Source organism: Cygnus olor, chromosome 2 (assembly GCF_009769625.2).
Source record: "Cygnus olor isolate bCygOlo1 chromosome 2, bCygOlo1.pri.v2, whole genome shotgun sequence".
Classification (NCBI taxonomy): Eukaryota; Metazoa; Chordata; class Aves; order Anseriformes; family Anatidae; genus Cygnus; species Cygnus olor.
The window spans coordinates 107,225,996-107,250,565 of NC_049170.1; the positions used below are offsets into that span (position 1 = coordinate 107,225,996).

At 38.9% G+C, this 24,570-nt stretch overlaps 1 protein-coding gene across 13 annotated transcripts in view; it reads right to left on the minus strand.

The window, feature by feature from the left end:
• Positions 1-24,570, minus strand: part of PTPRM (protein tyrosine phosphatase receptor type M) — a 484,682-nt gene that overhangs the window by 64,282 nt on the left and 395,830 nt on the right. The gene's annotated exons all lie outside the window — the stretch shown is intronic.

The window sequence follows — 24,570 nt, forward strand, 5'->3', positions numbered from 1 at the left end:
AGCTGTTGTTGTAGCAAGCATTTCAGTATGCAATGTCTACTGTCATTCTGTTATTAGAAACTATTTCAATAATCAAGATAAAACACTGTTTCTGAAAACAACCAAAATGTACAGAACTGCACTACATGCAACATGAGAACTGGTCAATGATGCAGCAGCAGGATCATCTTAGGATGAATGTGAAGTTTTTACTTCCTTTAACTCAATGCTGCAGCGGTTTCCATTAAAAATTAAATATTTGCCAAGGGCTAATTCACTGTGACCCTCAGACTAGAAAATAACTGCAATATCTCAAATAAGAGGGGAAGATAATCATTGCAAACACCGATTTTTAAAAATGATTCCCTTTTCTCATTTAAAATTCATAAGACCAGAAAATATTAAAAGGGACCTATATAAAAGTACAGTTTGAAGAGTCTGGAATATGGGTGAGATCTTCAAAATACAATTTGTGGCTCTGATGATTGTCATTTCTGGCACCACGCTTTCCATCCTAGTTTTTCATGCTTCAAATTAAGGATAATAAAAATAATGCATCTTTGTAAGCATTTTAAGGTCTATAAATGTAAAATGTTGAGTGCAATTACTATTTTTATTATTAATCCAAAGCCAAGACAACTTTTTCAAAAAAATACTTCATAGTTGCTAGGTGATAACGGTGTAGTCTCCTACAATGTCATTTACAAAATCACCAGCAAAGAAATGAGAAATTAAGGACATCAAAACTCTTACTCTGCCTACTTAATAAATAAGCATATTATTCACAGGTACAAAGAAATGTATACATCCCTGTGTAATAATCTTAAGTCTGATCTGTGGATTTGTTTTTAAATGTCTGACTTCTTATGCTGTCAGTATGGTGTTTGATTATCCTGAATGACCCTAAGTTTCTCTACTGCTACTGTCCATTTTTCCATTTCTATTTCTAGATGATCAGATTGAGATGTACTTTAACAAAATGAGTAATTTGACCTATTAAGTTTTAAATGTCTCTGGTGGTTTTTTTTTCAAGCTACATGCTGAGTTACGCACGCTAATTTAGGCCAGAACAGGCAACTAATGGAGGTCCTTGTCTAAACTGAATTAGCTATATAAGAAACCCACATTTCTACTATAGGTCCTTAGAGTAGCATCTAAATTAGATCCCTAAAATGCCCTGAATTGGATAGTGAAGATACATTACTAGTTTTACCTAAATATATATCACCCTTTACTGCTGCTGTGCCCAGTTTATATGTGGAGATTACAGATGGAGAAAATGCAACCATTAAACTCTGAGTTAAGATCCTATTGTTGTGTTAGGCTCTTCTTTGTATTTACAAACCCTAATAAATGCACCCTATATTTTAAGCAGTTCCATAAATGTTTGGAGGACAAAGATCTTCAGGCTCATTTAATGAACAGTGCAAGATTTGTAAGGTCTGTACATCTGTCAGTTCATTGTTTTTTCATCATCTGAATTCTCATTTGGAACCTGCAAAATATCTGGCACATGAGGATGTTCTTGTTACTTAAAAATGTCAAATGGATTTTGAAACAAGAAAGTGAAATCATTATACTCATTTTGATGATAACTGAGAATTCGGATTATTAAGGAACTGAGAAGGAAGAGTCATGGGATTATTACATTAAAGAAAACTGCAGAGAGGTCCAAGCTATGGAATAACATTTTTAATCTTCTAGTCACTTTGAGGGAAGATTTTATCATTGAAAATGCATCACCTGGAGGTAATAGCTCACCCCAAGTGTTTGTGAGCAGTGGTAAATGATTTCACTGATGGCAACTCACTGTATGCAAGCAGCTCTTCATACTTCAATCATTGCTTTGGTCACTGAAAGAATTTGTGGATGACAGCATGTCACCAGAGAATATATTCACTATCAGATTCTCCTCCTCTGTCAGCTTCAATCATTGAGAATTATGTCCAGTTTTCAAATAATGGAATTTTAAAAAACATTTTACTATGCCTGCCCTTGAAAACTGTCTGTTGCAGGAGCCAATGTAAAAATCTATCTAATCAATGTAAACTGCCTTCAGCATTTATAAAGCATTTATCAGTGTGTTACTGTAACCTAGGTCTGAACATGGAAGAAACAAGAACAAAAAAAAAACAATAAAGAATGCCGCAAATAGAATATGTTGGTGTTATCTCCTAGAGTCGTTCTGCTAGGAATTTTCTGGAAAAATTAGGCTGATAGTGTACATAACATTTCCTGAGTGTGAGATTAAAGGTGCAAACCAGTCCTAAAGCAGATACACAATTATTATCCTAACAACAGTGACTCTCTGATATTATTCCTGATTGCTGCTCCTTTATGTTGTTAGGACTTCTTAAACTAATGTGAAAAAAACAAACAAACAAAAACAAATCAAAAAAAAACCACAAACAAAACAAAACAAAATAATAAAAAAACAAAAACCAAAAACCAAAACCAAACCAACCAAACAAAAACATTCATGAATTAACAGATGCATAAATGCCTGCATAAAGAGTTGCCTAAAGTAGGAAACAGTCTTTTCCTCCTTGGGTGCATTTAGGTTAGCTTACAGAACACCTGAGAGAAAGAGTAGAAAAGCAAAAGACTTTCTGGTCTTCTGAGGCACTAAACATCATAGTCATTGCCTACATTAAATGCTGAGGAAATGGAAGGGGAACTGTCACCTCCTCCTCCAATTGCAGAATGATTTACCAATTCAGATTTTAAAAAACAGGAACAAAACCATGTGGTAAGACAAAATATGGTACAAGCTGTATTGTTGTGCTCATTTTTCAGAGGCAAGATGCTTTCAATTAGTGTATTTTCTAGCACATTTGTATTTTTGAAGTCACAGGCTGTGGTACTCCCTTGAAAGCTGGCCATTCTAGTTAAGCTGTAGCTGCATAATGAAAACATATTAAAATGATTAAACTGTTTTGGCATACTGTTTTTAATAACATAGATATACTTGTGGCTGTTAGCATGAGCTAGCCCTAGCTGATTATCGCGTTAGCAAATGTATATGAATTTTAGTTAATGCTACAGGATAAGAGAGTAGCTGAGTTATAAGAGTAGAAAGGTAACTTAAATGCAAGTGACCCCCAATCACTGGGGAAGTCATGAAGCTGTCGAACACCTTTAGGAACTGCAGATCATGAGTGTCAGCCATGGTGACAGCTAGTTTTCAGGCATCAAGTACATTTGAACAAAATAATTAAGAACTGGGTATTCTCTGCCTGGTCCTATATCTGGCATTGGCCAGGATGTCTCGGGGCAAGGACCCAGAGGATAAGGGAGGCGCTTTCTGCAAGACGCTGCAGTAGGGTGCATGGCAGGGCTGCAACGACCATGCAGACCCACCCGACTTCTCTATTGGACTGTGTCCTCTCTCCTGCAGAACAGGAAAGTCGTGTAATTTGTAAAATTGGATGTATCTGTGATTGAAGAGCTTTGGTATCTAAGTCCATTTTGTCTCCACACTGTCATTTGGTCTCAAACAACAACAATAGTGTAAAAGCAAACGTCGAATTACCTTCCTTCCAATTTTAAAACCAAATTATTTATGAGATCTATCAATGTAATTTCGTATCTAACACTGCTACACCTGAAGTTCACTTGCACAATTAAAGAGCAGGAATATAAATATTTAAAGATTTTGTGGATTCACCTAAAAATTTGATAGATAACCTAGATTCTATATGCTTTCCGAACCATTTCTATTTTACCTACTTAAGTTTTAAAAACTCCATTACTTTCATTCCTTTAAAATTCTTTAAGACTTCCCTATATGGAAAGATTTTAGAAATATGGTGAAATGTGAATTAGTAGAAGGACTGCAATAGAACATACAATTAAAATTCTAATTTAGAGCTTATTCCCTGGCATACCAGATAGCAATAACTTAACCTCATTAATCTTCCTGATTTATCTCCAGCGGAAAAATATCCTATGTTGATGGGATTTTATGATCCTTTTTTTTTTTTTATAGAAAGGACCCTCTGGGTAAAATATGCACACTTGCACTGTATCTCATGTGCAGGATATATTATTTTTAACTTATGTGTAAAAAAGTTAAAGTTGGTCTCAAGAAGTGCTTACTTCCTCTTGTGAAAATGCATTTCTTGCTTTAGTGAATTTAATAGTTTTTATGTACAACATGTCTTTTTTATCAGTAAATTTCCCTATTACTACCCCACTTTTTTTAAACATCATGTAATTAAAAGTTTTGTACACAACTATCATACCTTGTACATTTTCAAGAAGACAGTGAACTTGAGCAACATTCATGACTGTAACATCTGTAAAACAATAAAGTGAACCTATGTAGGCTCCACTGAATACCAACTACTTCTGTGCTTTGATGGGAAACCTCTTCTGGGAAATACAGAGAGAACATTGATCACCACAAAGGCACTATCCACCCTTTTGTGAACAAAATTATCTGCTTCATTATTCACTAACTTTGCTATCTCCCTCCCTACTCTCTATGTTGTTCAAAAGGATACACTTACACGTGTCACTTGCACATTACATGACTAAAAGATGGCATGGAGTTATTTTATTTCTTAATGAGAATTCCTTTTTACCAAGATGCAGGTATTTACGCAGAAAGTGGCAGGAGTCAGGCTTACAGAGTGCACTGAATGTGTGGATAAGGGTTTTATGATAAATTCTAAACTTTTTATATCACCTTTGGAAGGGTAACATGAATGCCTCAAATGACTGGGACAAAAAGAAAGTATTCAGCCTGATCACTATGATGAATAAGGCCAAAAAGGAGAGGTATCTTAAGATACTGGATGAATAAATGTAATGAATAAAATAAGTCTTAAGGATTCCAAGGAACTCTCTCTGGATTAAGGGGAAATACTTTTCATGGCAAAAGGACCTGATCAACACTGTAGGCCAGGACACTACTCTTTGAGTAACTATATTATTTGAGTAGGTACTATTCTTTTAATACCTGCGTACTTCTGTCATCCACTTGTTGAATACTATTTCTAATAAAAGGTGATCAACATTGAACTGGTGGACACGTAACAATGATAAGAAAGGTGACTTATGACACATTTATAGCAAAACCAGTAGTATTTTTTTCCTGTTTTTATCTGAATAAGTCACTGTAATTGAGGCAGCTGAGCCGAGCTCAGAATTCACAAGACATGCCTGACTCTTTAAATTATCAACTGACCCAAGCAAAGAAAACCTGGCAACATTTAAAAATCCTCTGTATAGACATGCTGTTTCTGATTTAGAACCACGCAATTTGGAATAGCCTTGAATGTAATAAAATTCCCTAATGTAACAGAAAACAGCATGTGGGGCAAGGAAACAAAAGCAAATCAATGTTGAATTTGAAAAGTGAACAAAACCCCTCCTATCTTTAGCCAAGCTGTAATGTACACACAGCTGATCTAACCTTTCAAAAGTGATAAAGCACCCCTCAGAGTCTGCTCACTAAGTGAGCCTCGAGGGTTTTCATGAGTGTATCTAGGCCACTCCAGTTCATATAGTTTGGACAAAAGATAAGAAAGAAACAAAGCTCACATAATAAGGTTTTAATTCTGCTAAGGGGCAACCCTTATATCTTCATAAGATACAAGATAAAAGTCCAAGTACACTGGTGTGCACAGATGGAACACAAACTTTTGTTTTTCCCAGTGGATAAGATAACACTTTTCAAGGGAAATAAGACTACTAGGCTAGGCTAAAATAAATAATAAGGGTCTATTTGCATTGCCCTTTCAAAAAAATGATAGCACTTGATTGTGCTGGTTCGTTACATTTTTTGATCTTCACAGGAAACTTTGGTGCCTTGGTGTCTGCTTTGCTTGTTTGCAAATACACTCTGCTATCAAACACAAAGATACTTTTTCCTTCCTCTAAGTTCGAATTTTAGTCCATCATTTTCCTTGTTCTAAAGAAAAAGATTTTCTGTGTAAATCTATGTGTCTATTTCCCACTTTGCCTGGCTGGCATCCAGCCCCTGTGCCTATTGCTTGCTATGCTGTTCTGCTCAGGGGAGTGCAGCAATAGATCACAGCAGAGCCACTGAGGGTTTCCACAGTGGTGGGAACTCCTGTTCCTTCATTAGTTGAAAATCCTGGCTCTGGCTTTAAAGCTATGCCTCTTTTTTCCCAAACATCCCTCCGCAAGTTGCCACTCTGTGACTGCTTCCTGCCAGTCATTTTCCATTTGGACAGCTCCGTACTTACTGGAAAGGAGTGAGGGGGGAAAAACTTTGAAAAAATATGCTGGTGGTCCTAGATAATTCCACATCGCTCTGAGGAACTATACTGCAAGTACGATGCAGAGTATTTAAAAGCATATAAAGATAAACAGCATAAAAATAGTCATGGTAGTAAAGGGATTGACAATGATGACAAGTGTTGCTGTCAGTTTTTAACCTAATCATTTTAGCATGCTTACTGCATGCTGACAGACAGCAGCATTTCAATACAGCCCCAAGACTACTTGTTAGAAGGAAGAGTGCCTGGTTAGATGCACTAATGAGTAGCAGCAGCTTGCCAACCTCAAATTTCCTATTTTGATATTTGAAATGTATATACAGCACATCTCTAATTCCAAGAGAGGTATCTCTGAAAAAATTTATCAACCAGGCTTAAAAACCAGACAGTTCTTTCAAGTATCTAATACACAGGATCCCAGGCTACTGAAATGACCCAGACTCAGCTAATGGATAAAGGGAAGTGGAAGTTCTCAGGGTTAACAATGAAGGAGGGGAAAAGGGGTTGTTGTTCCTAAAGACTGCCACTTCTGCCTCATTAATCTAACATCACATATGTGGTGCCAGTATTTTGCCACTGGATCAGTAAAAACATACAATACGCAAACTACAGTTTCACTTCAGCATGTATGTGCAAAAGCTTACTGACAGTCACCTGGATTTCCATGGAATATTCCTGATGCCTGAGAAAGAAAATTTTAAAGAGCTTTTAGAAGATTTAGAAGATTTAAAAGATGTATTGACCATGTGCAATACAATGGAGATCTCCAAAAGTCCCAGTGCAAATTTCTCTTCTTCCTTCTCCTTCCTTATCACTCACACAGCATACAATCTTTCGATATCCTCTGCCAGTGAAGTAAGTATTGGACTAACTAACAGAAAGAGATCAATAGCCAACAATAACGCTGGAGATGTCAATTTGAGTTACTTACAGTTGTTGTTAGTTACTTACAGGACAGATGTGCAACAAGGATGTATATCTCTACTTTCATGGTGTTTCAGACTATGTGCAAGTAACAGCACAGTTTTAGAAAAATAACAAACCAAACATAGTATTCACCAAAAACATATAAAAGCCAGTATGGAGTAAGGAAGCAAACTGCAAAGTTATGAAGTCCATGCAATAATGCAGATGGATTGTGAAAACCAGTAAGAAACTCAACAAACAAATAAAGGGTTAGTCATAGAGAAAAATAGTGCAAGATACTGTTTACATTCACAGCTCTAAGAACAGAAAAGGAATAATCATAGTTCTGAACTTAAATCACACCTATGGCATTATTATGTGGAATTCTTCCTGATGTGCAGGACCCTTGCAAACATGTCACCTAGCTAGTCTTTTGTTCAGTCCCTGATCTTGCTGAGTATCAAAACAATTCTTCAGTAATGAAGATTGAGGTTTAATGGCTTGATGTATAATTTTGTTTCTTGCAATCTGCTTCTTCATTTTCTCTTTTGCATAAACTGAGCAAAATACAGCAATTTATCAGCTCTTCGTGGACATTTCAAGATTTATATACATTGCAGCTCTACATTTTTAGTCTACATTTTCTTTCATTAGAATACTGCGCTCAAGCTAGATTAATTGAGGCAAGCCAACATTATAAAAGCTCTGTTGAATAGCAGCAGATGCCTTTATTCTCTGCATCCCTCCATAAAACAAAACTTTTTAAAATTTGAGTCTCTATATAAATATTTCCCTTATAAGACAATACAAAGATTCCAGGCATCTGTCTCTCATTAAGCCAATTACTAGTTGTCCAATAAAGTTCTTATTTATCCAGATTTCTTATTAATAAAAGTATTGTTAGACTCCATAAGCCAAATTCTGCTAGGAGAACCAGAGAAAGCTACCAGGATTGAACTAGATTGACAAGAGTGACTTGGCACTGAAGCGTTCTAGTCCTGACCTCTGGTGTAAGTCCCAACAATTTAAACACTTAGACAACAGGGGAAGACTTACTGCTGTGAGATTCAGAGACTTCAGCTCAGGAGGGACTAGACTTGTCAGCTGGAGCATGAACGAGGACATATACTAGGGAGTATACAGCTGGAGCGCTAGGGTAGTTCAATACTGGGTCCAAACCTGTTCAGCATCTTCATTAATGATACGGGTGATGGGTCAGAGTGCACTCTCACCAAGTTTGCAGGTGGCACAAAACTGGTAGGAGTGGCTGATACACCAGTGGGTTGTGCTGCCATCCAGAGGGACCTGGACAGGCTGGAGAAATGGGCTGGCAGGAACCTCATGAAGTTCAGCAAGGGGAAGTGCAAGGTTCTGCACCTAGGGAGGAACAGTCCCACGCACCAGGACATGCTGGGGTCGCCCAGCTGGAAAGCAGCTTGCCAGAAAAAGACCTGACAGACACTAAGCTGAACATGATCCAGCAATGTGCCCTTGCCACAAAGAAGGCTAACGGCATCCTGGGATCCATCAGGCAAAGCATTGCCAGCAGGTGGAGCAAGGTGATCCTTCCCCTCTGCTCATCACTGGCGAGACCACTCCTGGAGTGCTGGTCCCAGTTCTGGTCTGCCCAGTACAAAAGAGATGTGGACACTCTGGAGAGAGACCAGCAAAGGGCCATTAAGATGATGAAGGGCCTGGAGCACCTCCCCTATGAGGAAAGGCTGAGAGAGCTGGGACTGTTCCGCCTGGAGAAGAGAAGGCTTGGGGGGGATCTTAATGTATATAAATACCTGATGGAAGGGTGCAAAAGGATGGAGCCATACTCTTTTCAGTGATACCCGGTGACAAGAGGCAGTGGGCACAAACTGGAGCACAGGAGGAAGAAGACAAGGAAGCACTTCTGTGCTGTGTGGGTGACCGAGCATTGCCACAGGCTGCCCAATGAGGCTGTGAAGTCTCTGTCCTTGGAGAACTTCAGAAGCCACTTTGACACAGTCCTTGGCAACCTGCTCTGGGTGACCCTGCTTGAGCAGCGGGTTTGAACCAGTTGACCTCCAGAGGTCCCTTCCCACTTCAACCATTTTGTGACTGTGATGTGTCTTGAAAAAAAATCCCTGTTAGGGCCAGCAGAATCAAACTTTAGGCAGTAAGGGAGCATCTGTTGCTTCTGAGGACTCTCTGAAATTGATACTTCTGGAATTGCATTTCTCAATTTCTTTTAATGCTGGATATGAAAGTCATTTGAACACAGTTTGTGGTAGTACAATTTTACCTGACAGCTTGGTGATTAGGACACCTTCCCAATACTAATGATTTGCTGGACAATGGACAAGATATTCTTCAAAATCAGGTTTCAGCCCAAATTGCATCAAACCTAGAAACGTCCTAGAATTACCTAACATAAGTTACAATAATGGATTTGTCTTTGAAAACAAAATAGGCTCCTGGGGCACTAGGATGGTAAAAATAGTGAAGATAGCAAAAGCTAGTAATATTAAAAACATGAAAACTGATTCAGGCTCAGTGAACCTGAAACTTTTTTTCTGCCACACTTACATTATCCTACTGCTAACAACATTTAAAGTTCCAGGGGAAACTGCAACTGCAAGCTGCCTGGATTTAGTGCAAATCTGTAAACGTGGTGGTCCTATGTCACATTCTGGCTCCCTACCTAGCCTCAAGTCAACCTCTGCAAGCTGAGGCTTAGTTCCATAAGGATATGTTTAAAAGCATATGTGAGACAACATCCAGAATAAACATGATTTGCCTTTTTCATATTGGGCATGGAAATTATCATTCTTAGCAACTTTATCGTAGTGATGATAGCTGGTATCCGAACTTGCCATATCAGTTAAAATATCAATACTTGATCTGACACCAAATGAAATGAGTTTTGGCACAAAGTGAGGTAACTTTCCTGTTTTCCTTTAGAAGATACCTAAATTTTTGCAGGCATGGGATGAACTGTATGGTTTATGTAGGGCCAAACTGAGTACTTCATTGCTTTATGCACATGTATTTCCAGCTTTTCAAGATATGGTGTCTACTAGTGGCATTGAAAACAATACTTTCTATAGTATTTTCCCCCCCTTTTTTTCCAAGGAAATAACAGAGGAAAGCTATCTTTTTTGCTTATTTTTAAGTACTTGTACTACTTGCCTTGAGCACTCCAACACATGGCTCCCCCACTCTAAAGCAGTCATGTGGGTAGCACCATTCAAACCTTTTGTGACACCAAAAAAATCATGTTACTGTTAAACTTCTAGATTAGTCAGTCAGGCTTCCAGGGACTCTGGGACTTGCTATTCTGCAAAACTGGGAAAATAGGACACATCAACAGATGACCTTATTCTCCCTCAATCCCAGAGATGCAGAATTTCCTGCCCTAGTAAAATTCCTTCGCACATCAGTTTCCACACCCTGCCCCCCCCATCAGCTCTGCCGTTCTCGGGGAAAGAGAAGAGTGCTGCTGGATGACAGGAGTAAAGCAGACGTAGTCATCTTCGTGTTCCTCACTGTTCCCAGTGTTAGGGAGGACGTCCGTCCCCATGCTGTCCTGCCCACTGTGCTCAGGAGAAAGAGGTGGCAATGGCAGAGCATGGGTGAGAGAAGCAGGGCAGGGCTGGGCTGGACTAAGTGTGGAAAAACGAAAATTGTGGCGTACTTTGTAATTGTGTAATGATCACTGTAACTGTCTCAGTGCTTTCAAATATTCCTGCAATAGCTATGGGACAACAAGATGTGCTCACCTTACCCTCTTACGGCAGTCAGCAGGTGAGCAGCGGAGTTCCCACAAATAGGAGGGGATGTTGCGGAAGGTAAAGTTTTATCTGTGGGGAAGGTTCCTAGTATTGGAGGAAACACTTCTGGGGAAGGAGGGTAAACACTGAGCAAGCACAAGTGGATCTCTGTGTCTGCGTGCCGCTAGACAAAAGTTTACTTGTTTCAGTCGTTTTTTGGCCCCTGGAACATAGCTATTTTATCATGATACAACCAGATCCCTTACAAGGCAATCCCACATGGTTGAGCTCAACAAAAACATACTCCTAGGTATATCAACAGGAAAAACATTTTCTCCCCAACCGGGCTGTCCTTCTACCTCAGCAACTCAAAAGACCGATTTATGGCAGAATGACAGTTTTGAAAAAAGTCCCCCCCTCAAAAAAAATCCAAATAAATAGCCCCAGTTACAGAAAACAAAAAGCAATCCACAAAACAGTTAAACCTTATAGCAGCCCAAAATGCTGCAGATAACATGGCCTTTCTTAGCTTTCTTTGTGTGGCAGAGATACATGTGCATAGTAAATATCAGCAAAATAAACACAAATGCTGTGCACAGAACTGACAAATAGGGGGAAAATATGTCAATCTTTAACAAGATCTACAATTAAACATATAAAAAGCATGAGCAATTTATATGACTTTTCCTTGATTCAAACCTTTTTGTATGTTCTACCTACTGTCGGTTCTATAGACTTGATTCACAATGTAACCATCAAAACGTAAAATTCAAGCTGGTGATGTTGTAAAAGAAGAGACAATGAAAAACTCAGTGGTAAAACGGAAATGTGTATGAAACGACGAAGAAAGCAGCAAGATACCAAATTTGCTTAAATTTGAAATGTTTGTCCCAGTGCAAAATGAAAGCAAATGCTTTTGTGTGGTTTGGAAGCTCAATCTGTTAAATTTCAAAAATCATGTAAGTGTCCCCCATTTGTTCTCCAAAAGGCAAGAAGTGCTTTACTGCCTAGACTAGGAGTTTAATTCCCCTACCTCTGTGCACTGTAAGTAACACCACTTTCCTGAAAGGGCCTAATTAATGTAAACAAAGTTCTTTGTGAAATAAAGCACTACTCAGAATAAAGGCTCAAGGATTAGGCTTTAGCATAGAAGCTACATGCATTTTAAATAAAAACCATTTTACAACTGAATTTCTTTTTCTCCCCGTCTTTTCCTTTACAGTGCCATCATCCTACATTTCACAGTCCAATAGCAAGACAGTGGGTCAGAACAGCTGCTGAAGTGAAGAACTCAAAAACACAGGGCATGCAAGCTAGCTTAGAGAAGTTGTTATGTTCTTTCTAAATTATAGTGATGTTAGGGATATAAAATTGACTACCGGTATGTTAAAAAATAAATAAATAACAATTTCACAACATATTGTTTGCTTTGTTTATACAGAAGCTTTCTTCTGTGTCTATGTCTTCTTCTTTATGTGTGTTAACAGCCACACTAGGTCAAACTACAGGTCCACACATGCCATTATTTTTTCTGTGAATAGTAGCAGATGTTTAAAAAAAAGTATGAAGAATAGAGCAAATAGAGAGTCAGTCTTTCTCCACCATACCCTCTTAGCTTCTAGCAATCAATGGCTTTCCTGAGCAATCTCTTCCTCAGCCAGAGACTGCACACAGCCATTGTGTTTAATAATGAATTTGTCTAGCCCATTTTTGAACCCATTTATAATTCTGGCTTCACAGCATCTTGAGGCAATGAGCTCCACGATGTAATTATGTGCTGTGTGAAAAATATTTCCTTTTGTTCACTTCAAACCTGCTGCTTAATAGCTTTGTTGGGTGCTCCTGATTTCCTGTATTATAAGGAATAATGAATAATAGCTGTTGGCATTGCAGAAGTAACACTGATCTCTGGCACAACTCAGAATATCCCGAGGGGGTATTAGAGCAGCCAGGAATGAGTGACATCTCACTATCCTGGAAACAAGGTAGAGACTTGGTATTGGAGCTGATAAAGTGGCTCTGTGCCACTTTAAGGATTTCCTTACTCACAGACCCCTTACCTGGTTTATTATGCCAACCGTACAAAGCTGCGTACTGGCGGTGTTACACGGAGCATAAAAGCTGGAGTTTAAGTATGAATGGGGGGTGAATGAGAAAAACTACAAACCAGAAATACTTAGTTTTTCTGTAGTCATTTGTCCCAATTGACCAGAGACACCAATGACAAACAGAAACAGGCACAGATAAAAACCAAGGCTATGTGAACAAAATCTCAGCTGATATCACAGCCTAATGCAGGGGATAATGTGCTGAAATACTCTTCATGCAGACACCACACTAAACCCTTCTAGCAGTGAAAAATGGCAGACAGCACTTGGTAGTCCAACACTGGTACCACAATAGACTGAGTAACAGTTGTGTGCAGTCTTTCTCAAGATTACAAAGCATACGTCTCAACTTAACAGTGTTACCTAGATTCAGAGGATCTTGGAAGATCCGCAAATCTAAAAAGAGCTTTGCGCTACAAGCTCTTCCCCATCCATTTATGTCGCCTTGTTTCTTTCCTAATTATTCATAAGGGGTTGGAGATGGCTGCTTTTAATATTCTTTCCTGACCAGGAGACACAGGATCTGACCCTACCTTTTCAAGATTTGTTGTGCTATACCGGAATTTTGTTGCTTTGTCACCATTCTCGGTAAGCAAAACCACAAAGATCGCTCGTGTAGTTATTTACTGTAAACAATCAGAATGGTAATATTTTCTCATGTCAAAACTCTAAGCTCTGTGACAAGAGCCATGTATTTAAGCATCAAAGGCAAAATATTCCTGTTGCTGTCACCCAGACTAATCACACGCTTAAACTTTATGCTTACTCCAGGAGCCAACACTTTACTGAGCTTCTACCAGCCCAGAGCAAGCACTAGGAGGCATTCAGAAAGGAAACCCTGTGTCTGCGTTTGGGTAAGATAAAGACAAAAAATCTATAATTTCACTAAAAAGAGGACACTTTATAACCCTTTCACTGCAGGCTACCTCTGTTAGCAAAGACATCCACGGCTGTGCCTGCCTCTGAACAGTCTCACCCTGTGCATCAAGGAAGGTCCTTACTCCTTCGCCTCCCTTTGGCACGTGGTGTAAGAGTGGAGATGGCCTGTCTTGTGGAGACTCAAATATCTCTCTCACAGATAAAAGAGCTTCTTTTCTGTTACATGTGAAAAGCAGTTACTATTGTACAGGCAAGCACTAGGAAGCTAGATATGAGCTCAGCTGGTAGATGCACTGTAACCCTATATAAACACACACTATATATTTTTTCCATAGACTGAAGCACAGCGCTGTCAATTGTGAATCTTTTTAAGATCTTAAGGGGAAGAAAATGCACTGTCTTGGTGGACAGATATTCAAGCTTTGTCACTATTGCATGAACGGGTCCAAGCGATTATGTGCCCAATGCCTGTGGAAACAAAAGACATCGCTGGTGTTGCTTCCATTTAAGTGAATGGTATAATATAAGGAAGGAATATAAGGAAGGAAGGAAGGAATGTATACTAAAGGCAACTTTTAAACAGCCCTTTGCACCTGTTTAAAACTAAATGAACCTAAGCTCATGCTTACGGTCCTCCCTTGCCTTGGACTGCAACCATGCTGTAAGTCTAAACCTGCTGCTTCTGTCTTGTGAAGAAGTGTCAATATTAGGAATTTCCATCAGTCCTGAACCAAGCTGCAAACCCACTAACTCCAACAATTCTCCGTGGTAGATGCTACCATCATATCATTTCAGAAATACTGAGTTCTCTCACTGACAGTATTAAGCAAGTCCCCAAAGCCAGCCTGTTTTTCCTTCTGCCCTCCTCCTGAGCTGCCTTATTTCCACAGACTCTCCAGTTTCCCCACCACCTTTGGCCCAGGGGCCAGTTTTATTCCATAGTTGCCTTCCTCATCTTTCTCTCTGCCTGACCTCATCTTTCTCATGGCTGCCTGACGTGCCAGCTCCTCTCAGCCTCTCAGGAGACATGCAAGAGCTGGACAGAGATGATGGCAAGAAACCTGAGGGGAAAAAGGAGGCTTGCTAACCCACTGTGCCATGCCCACCTACAGCCTGCCACAATTTCAGTGTACTTAATGAATCCTACAGAATTTTCTGGGCCTATCTGGGCCTACAACAAGTATGTTGTAACAAAGAAATCATTCCTGCTGAGAAGTGCAGGATCATCTGTTCCATTAACAGGACAATTGCTAAAGCACTATAGCAAAAGTATAAGAAAAAGTCTTCTGTTCTAGTTAGTAAACTTCTTTAAAAGATACACCAAGCCATAGGCTACAGAAGAATACAATTTTTCATTTCTTGAAAAATTCATAATGGCTATTTCAACTTACTTAAAACAAATGCCTTGTAGAAAATTATGCATATTTTAGGTATATTGTGGATAAGCTGATGCTAAATTAAAACTCCTAATAGCTAAATTATGCTAACTTGATTTGAAAAGTGCTATTCTCACTACAAACAGCCAATACTAATGATCTGGTCATGAAACCAGCAATGGACTAAAATGCGTAATTATTTGTAGCAAATAAATACAAGCCATGGAAAACACATAGGGTGTATTTATAATTAATAAAGAATAGATTATAATTGCATTTAACATCATTTGCATAATTTAAAATGGAATAACTACATGACTCATTTTTTATGTCTTTTTAAAGGGCACTAATAAAATATGAAGGAGGTAAGGAGGCTTATATGAGTAGGAAATAATGAATAATATCTTGAACACTAAAGCACAATATATTATTCTGTGCACATAAATTGGACCAATTCATTTTTGCAGGTGCAGTGGGGAAAAGTATGGTACATCAGCAGTTTTCAAAAGTAAATAATATGTTAACTGAGGAAGGGATTACAGATTCTGATCAAATATTCAATGTCTTATCTGAATAATTAATAAGACAGTCTGGTGCAAATATACAGCATATAGTTTCAAAAACCTTTCTTTCGAATCCTACTTGTCACAAGCATTTAGAAAGTTTAACCTATCACCTTAGAGCTCTGAGAGTTAGAGCTGCTCTTGCAGATTTCCCTCTGGAATCTCATCTTGTGAGTGAAATTAAGTTCAGTGCCCTCATTTAGTTTCCTACCGTGGTGTTCAATAACCCATAATGGTACGTACATTGGCTAAATCTGAAACTGAACCCTAATTTGAAAAGGTACACAGCACAGATTTGATACTAGCAAAAGCATAGTATCAAGATCATGCAGCAAAAATGACTTGCCTAACAGACAACCAGAGTAAAATATATTCTGAGAAGTCTGCTTAGTATAGCTGGACAGTTTCTCAACCTGTGGCTGCCAAAGGGGAAGAAGACAGGGCAGGCTGGAGAACAACGATGTGACAGATTTCACATGCTAAAATAGTGGAGTGATGTGAGAGCGTTGGGGTTATTAAAGAATAAACATATGCATCTGCATACATCCAAAACACATGAGGAAACAGCACAACGGAAAATGTTGATTCTTCCCATTAAAAAAAAAAAAAAGCACAACCCCTGTGTTAATTACTTGGAGTTATCAGATGTGGATACTGGATTTCAAAAGTTCTGCTTGCTGCCAAGTTGACAACAGTCAGCGAAACTTGGAAGCTATTTCTTTTATTGCTCCAATTTGGCATTACACATGCCTACAAATCTTTCCAGAAGAAATTGAGCAAGATCTTGCAATGCCTGCAGAGAATATAGGATCCTAATGAGGGAGTCAAAGTTCAGGAAAAAGGGGTGCAAAAGTAAAGTAAGTTTTGAAAGACTGCTGTGGCAACTGGACTGAAGATGCGGAAGAAACTACTAAAAAGCAAACAAAAACAATAAAAAATCTTTCTAAGCTACATTTAAAGTTTATTGCTGTGTGATAATAAAGGACATGAGGAACATCCACAAAACTGTATGCAACAACTGAAATGGTTGCATTTTAAATACTTAAGTAGACTCACCCATTATAGATCAGGAATAGCATCAGCGGTGTTTATCATGCTTTGAATCACTTTTTGATGTCGAGGCCAGTTATGTTGACATATGAAAGGAATGTCTGCTAAACACCCAAACATGGACAAGAGTCCCAGGACATCTTCAGGACCATGACATTGACAGGTTACAGCCTGTTTTTTATCGATAATGTTTGTATTCATTCATAATGTGATTACCACCACATGCAACAGGACCACTAGACTCAGCAGGGGCAGAGACTGCTATTAAAATAGCTGCCAGAGCTCCTACATAAAAACAAATTGCGTTCAGTTATTAGTGTCTTGTTTTAACTGTCATTGCCTAAAGGGATGCAATCGTTACGAAAGATGTACTTAAAAGCTAGTAGACTTTTCTTAGGACACATCCTAAACTTTACTTTACATACAAGACTCTGGTAGAACCACACAGAGAAAAACACTGGGATGAATTAGGCATCCTTGTTCTTGTTAGGCATCTTGGCTGCCTAAGATCATATAGTACAGTTCAGTGTTCGGGCTACAAAGGAGAGGAAAACCAGAAGTCCACACCCAAGTAACTCACAGAGTAATCAGTACCAAAAACCAGCCATGTCACAGCATGAGCAAACAGCCGCCTACATGGCACTGAAAGTAATCCTAAGGATATGGAAGCATTCTAGTATATACTCCTCCGCAATTTTATTATTCAAACAGATAAAACCCCAAAGCCTTTGTAATGAAGCCACGACCTGCCTAAATCTATAATCTGTGGTAAGAATAAATTCTAATTAAGCCTGCTTAAACAAAAACAAACCAGAAAGCTGCTTCCGCATATAAGTGCACATCTATTTAAACTGGAGGAGAAGGCATTTAGGAAGAGTGGGAGAAAAGAGAGATTTAGAAACTCCTGGGACACCTTGATCACTGTGCAGTGAGCCATACTGCAGCACAGGGTAGGAAGGCAGTGCCATGTGAATGATACTAAGTACTGTGAGGGCACTTTTCATACATTCAAAATCTGTTAAAAAGCAGAAATTCACAGCTATTAAGGATAGATTCAAAATCACATAAAACTGGCTTAGAAACCGACATATTTAGCAAAATGAAAGTGTCTCTGAACTGAAACAAACAAACAAACTCTTATCAACTGCCATCTGGCTAAAATTGTTATTAGTTGATTCCTGCAGATAAACGACTGAAGCTACCTTGTCTGCTGTGACATTTATTAAAGAATTAAAGGAATATTGCATGCACTGGGAAGCTGAGTCACTAACTATGCGAGTTATTTATTAGCAAATGTTGCTTCTGGTTTGGGATGACTTTATTTCAACAGTTTGGTATTGATCTGAAGTACCTTAGTACTTCCAAACCAAAACATGGTTTATGGACATGGTGCCTGCTTGGTTTTACTATTGCTTTTGACATCCCTATATATGATCTCTTCAGTGCCAAGGCTTCCAAGGTCCACGAGTCTGGAATCCATGCAGGAACAAGTTACCTGAGATTCATAGAAGGCTGCTGATGATTCTGTGACAACCTGAAAAAAACTAGGGTGTTCTGAACACAGTCCTTTGATAAAAGAATAGCTATCTTACATAAAAACCTTTGTATCACCATAAGCCATTGGTTATCCTTCATTGTGCATGGGAGAGATTACTTATATCGCCTATAATCAGACCACTGCAGCTTCCTGGTATTAAAGATGTCACTGGGCATTCAGGTGATTGTTCTCAGCCCCATCTAAACAGATGAGATTTCACAAAAAATAATAGTAATTATCACTACAGATGAGTATATCCAACAATTTTCCGCACCATTTTCACAGGACAAATTCCCACTATTTTACTTATGTTTTGATTTCTATCAGGTTTCCAGTTTCTGATGACTTTTCTCGTTATTACAAAAACAGAAAGACAAAGGAAAGAGAAACTAACAGTTACCTTTCTCCCAGTTCTGAAGGACACAGATGATGTCCTTCATGTATTTGTACTGTGTACTAATGCCCCCATTCCCACCCAATGTTCCAGAGCCTTTTTGCATTCTTTGTACTTTGTGTCTTGCGGGATAGAAAATAACCTGCACTGATTTTGGTATTGACTGCCTCAGCTGGTGCTGCAGAATATCAAATAAAATCAGGGAAAAGGCATGATAAAAATTTACAGGTTGGAGGAAAGACAGGCCAGTTGCAGGCGCAATGAATGAACGTGGAACAAACAGCACCAACTGGGTTCTCTCAGTAGCGATATCAACCTAACATCAGCAAAACACTTATTTCTCCTACTATTCCCAAGATTTCTGAACAGGGACCCCAGAGCAAAGGACTTATAAGTTTCACGTGGCATGGCATTTGTCTTTCAGCTGGAAACAAGAAGAAAGAAAGAAAAGCTGCAGAGCAATGGGTTGGGGTGACAGGATTCAAGTCTGTTGTGCATTTGCATGACAGAAAAAAAAGGAAACTATCAGGTTTCTGTCTTATGTCAGACATTTATCTAACAGTGGTCTAGAGAAAGCAAAATCTTAAGTGGGTAACTATGGGGTAAACTTCGTTCATGAAAAACTTGCCTGCAATATTTTCTGCTCCCGAACCCCAAGATTTATGCTGTTTTTAGAGGATTTTTTTTCTTGTTTTGTTTCCTGTTTTTAAGGCTGTTTTTTTACTATTCCAGATATTTCACTGACCAGCAGCACACTGAGTGAAAAACTCTTTGTTTTTATTGACAGTCAGCACATCTACCTGTGCATCTTTTGAAGTTCCATTTCAATGAATATGTTGCTATGAAGACAGGATTTCTTTCATACTGTCCATTATTCTCAACACTCACTTCCAAATCCTCTTCAATTATCCATTTTTTGTGATCACCTTTGACCACAATCCCCCAAGGTATAACTGAACAGTGACCATTACCAGGTAACCTGCTTTAAAATACTGCTACCAATCTATAATAGGTGTTAAGAAGTGCTAAAAGAAAATGAATTGTTTAACATACATTAGATTATATATTTCATGTTCCTGACCTTGATAGGCCCTCTGAGCCTGTATCCACATAGGTATCCGTCTATCTAACTGCAGTGATTTAGAGATTAATATAGTTACATTAATGCAACCCCTTGGAGTGGAGACTATGCAGCATAAAAGGGGCATGATCAGTACAGTGTATTTTGACAGTGTATAACTCCACCAAATTCAGAACAGTATGGGTTTAATAATACCAGTATAAAATTGTTTCTTGACTGAAACAGCTGAACTGCCACAAAACTTTGAGAAAGGAAACGTGTGACAGGAAGGCAAGAGAAGGAAGGAGAGAGACAGTGGGGGTAAAGGCTTTAAGGTTAAAGCTACACGGAGGAGCCTTTTTTAAACTCTGTTATCGACACAGTGCTGTTAGTGACAGTAAGTGAGGCTGATCTGAGAAGGTACCCTTTGCAAATCCTGGCTTTTCAAAGGAACCTCTGTTTTTGACATAATGGAAGCTCAGAAGTCCCTGTCATGGAACATAATGTGGAATTGATTTTGCAAGGCTTTATCTACACAAAGTTGCACTGGTTTAATTAAAGGTGTGTTTTTAAATCAATTCAGCTAAACCAGTCCAAGCTCTTGTGTGGACACTCCGAAATCGATTTGAGACTGTCTTATGTCAACAGAGCTTAATTTGGCAAAGAACCAATTTACACTGAATAGGCACAATTTTTTTTTTGCTGATTGAAAGATTCAAAAATAGGTTTTAAAATAAATCTTATTTAAAACAATAAGTTTGAATGAATGCCTCTGTTTCTACCCTAGCTGTGCTAAGCTCTGCTGGCCTCCAGTAGCCTACTCCAACTGCTTAGGAAGGAGTTGAATTCACTTCTTGCAGCAATGTGTTTAAGGCCTTTTGACAGATACCTGTCTTTCTGAAATGATACAGTGTAAAGCCCTGTGAAACTACAAAGTCTAAATAGGCGGCAGGTGTAAGGACAAAAAAAGCAATCAGCTGTAGAGACCACTTCCATCCTCCTTTCCTATTTGTTTTGTTTCTGTAATGCATAAAGGAGATAAGGAAAGTGTCTACTCCATGATGAGTAAAAGCTTTCATGCTCTAGAAGTGGGGAGCAGCTAAAATAATGCACAATTAGTGGGGGGAGGCGTTGAAATCAGGACAATGTTACTCTGTCAATCTAACATTGCTGGAGCTAAGCCAAAACCTTTCCTTTCTAAAGGGTCTGGCAGGGGTTAGAAAGGATTTTAAAGATCTACTGTAGACGAGCTGTGTGGAAATTTCCCAGAGTTTAAGGGTTTCTGTGCAATCCCTTTCAATCATTCACACTCCACCAGGCCATAAATGAAGGCCTGCATTTGAGTCCACAGCTGACAGAAAAGTGTCCATGCTGTTTCCACACCTGAGAAACACATGGGAAAATGGGTGGTGTACTTGTTACCGATGTGCTGCTGAGGCCTAGGTTCAGGGCCTGATACTGCTTTAGGGAACAGGAATCTCCACAAATGCCACAGCAGGAGCAGGACCGGGCTGCGGGATGCTTCCCTGCTAATATTCAAGCACAACCTTTTCAGTGCTGAGAGCCAAAGTATCTCAGCTCCTTCCAGAAGGAGAACAAAAGGGCACCATTCTGCCAAGCGCTGTGTTCTCTCAAGCCTCTCTGTACACTGGGACCTAAGGGTACTCTGCATCTCAAGTGGGCAATCATATTGCAGAGTTGAGCAGAGACTGATTAAGTACTAGCCTGCCATCGCCTAAAGATGAATTTTCAACCTTTTTCCTTTGTGTCTGTTATGTTACTCCAAAAACTCATGTATGAAGCTAACAGGACTTAAAACTACATAGATGTGCTTAGATGGTGAACTATTGCCCTAATTATTGTGAACTGTGGTCCTAATTATGAAGTTTTATTTTAAAGCACTTATAACTGAGTTCACCGTATCCTTTCACTCCTCTGAAGTGCTGCTAGTGGGTAGTGTGCTACTTCACTTTCTGATCAGTTCAACATTTTTATTTTCAGAATGAATCCTGTATGAATTTCTCCTGATTCAAACCCTTTCCCTGCTGAGACTATATAATCCTGCTGTCTTGTTAGAGCAAAAATCCTCTATGAGACTTCATTCAAAACAAATCCCCTGCCTAACTGTTTCTTCCTTTTCACCTGGACAGTTATCCTTCTGATAATTTATAAGGAAAAAGTTCTTCTGTTGACTAGTTCAACCTTGTAAAGAGGACAGTATCAGTCTGACAGCAGCAAAAACAAAGAGATTCTCAAACTTAGTGCTAGAACATACTGGGCAGTTTTCCACTGCATATGGAGGAATAAAAGCAATATTGCAGTAGTCAGTGGATAAAACCCTCAAATATTCAGCTTGTTATGGTTCACTCATTATAAATGATTTCCCTATACAAAGCAGACTTTTTCAGATGCAGCTGCAATATTTTAAGTCCCCCTTCCTCTACTAACACACTGCACCCTAATGTATTGCAGCTACTGTCATTAGTCATGACTATACCTACTGTCTGTAATGGGATGCCATTCCTCAGCTTGATAAGCTCAAAATTAAGTGATTTTCCTGGAAACTGTTTCTCTGTAGCATCATTTGATCCACTAGTTTAAAAAGCCATGTCATTGGTTGCATTATAAATTCCATTTTAGTCTTCTTTTTTAAAGAAATTAATTGTAGCTTTCCTCTAGGCTTAATGCTGATATAAAAGGCTTTGGCTGATGAGCAAATCTTTTCCAAAGACAAGAATTTTCAATTCTATCATTTTTAAATAACAGTGTCATAAAAAACTCAAAGGAACAAACTTGTTTAAGTCAGCAGCACAAATGAAAGTTGACAAGTGATTAGCTCCTTCTGGGAATTAATTGTTTTCTGCATTTGAGAGGAAAAAAATTGTCATAAGTGACTTTGGAAAGGGCCTGAAGCATGGGCTTTGAAAGTATAATACTACAAACATCAATTTAAACGATTACATATTTAAGCAGTTTTTATAACGTGAAGTTGGCATGACAATGCACAACAAACCACAAAAAAACATTTCTTGCAAAGAGGAAGCAATATGCATACTTGTAAAAACTCAGCAATATATTAGTAATGATGCCTTCAAAACTGCCTTCAAAACTTCAGCATGGTATCTTGAGTCTCTAGGGCAGTGCATATCTGTGCATGCCCAAAACAGAAAATGTTGCTTGCCCTGCAGGGTGGAAGTAATTTAAATGATTTCTACTGGTTGTCCTACTCCCTTCTCTTTCTATCAGATGAAAGAATGAGAAGGGATCTTTTTTCCTGGTTTCTCCTTTGAGAAGACAGAGTTAAAATCACATCTGTATCACTCTACTTCTCACTGGCTATGCCATTGTCACATCACAGCAAGAGCCATTTACACCTGTTCCTCTGATTTCTCACATCCTAGTTTCCAAGGAAAGAAAATTTAGGACTGTGTACTGGAGATGCAGTGCAATTTGGGCAAGTCCCTCCATAGACAAATGAACACTACTTGAACATGGAGGTGGGCTGCTGGTGGTCACTATTCCTTTCCTGGACCACAGCACAGGGAACAGTTATCATTATTTTTTAGACTGATGATATCATCTGAGATCACAATCCATATAAAGTATTAAAAGTTATCAGAATGTTTTGAGATGACAGCTTCAAATATGCCTACAGATCAGACTCTACAAGTTCTTATGGAGTGCAACTTCGTACCTGAGCAATCAAAAATTGTTTCACAAATTCTCACACATTCCTATGACAATTTTTATGATATGTAGTCCAACCCTGTGGATCAATCTTATGTATTTTTCCTCTGTGAAGTAATATTTTTATGCTACTTGTTATCTGGGTTCAAATCTACTGAACTGTAACCTTAGGAGAAACACTACTCACTATAACCATTCTATCCTATTCATGTATATGAAAACCATTTACATGAATAAAACCCTGAAGCTCTGAGCTAAAAGACAGAGAAAAGTGGACAAATGACATTCATTTTTATGTTCTAGCAATTAAAATTAAGACCTGGCAGATTTCAAAGGGTCTCAAAACCACACTCACATTAGACAAGGAACCCAGGCTGAGATCACAGAAGTATAGAATGGCTTGTGTTGGAAGGGACCTTAAAGATCACCTGGTTCCAACCTCCCCTGCCATGGGCAGGGATGCCACCCACTAGATCAGGCAGGCCAAGGCCCCATCCAACCCAGCCTTGAACACCTCCAGGGATGGGGCATCCACAACTTGTCTGGGCAGCCTGTTCCAGTGCCTCACCAGCCTGTGAGTGAAGAATTTCTTCCTAATGTCTAATCAAAATCTGTCCTCTTTGAGTTTAAGACTGTGTCCTGTCATTATCTACCCAATCTGCTATGTGATTTGGATGTGGAGTGGTATGCTCTTGAGACTCTTCAACGTAACTAAACTTTTGAAGGCAGGTCTATTACCCATAGTTTTGGGCAGGACAGCAAGGTCTGCTTGTGTTTTGCCTTTTTCCTATACAAACTGACTCATCTCACAAGACAGGATCTGCAGTGCGATGATGTTGTATTCCTACAGTCTTTGCCAGGATGTAGTGTTCATGACATTTAAAACACAGATGGTAACAGGGAGGAACAGGTCACTGTAGCATGAAATGAAGAAACAGGAGCTGAATAAAAAATAATAAAAAAAAAACACAAACCAAACCAACCAAACAAAACCTACACAAAGAGAAGCCGTAAGTTCATATGAAAAATAATGAGGATTAGAG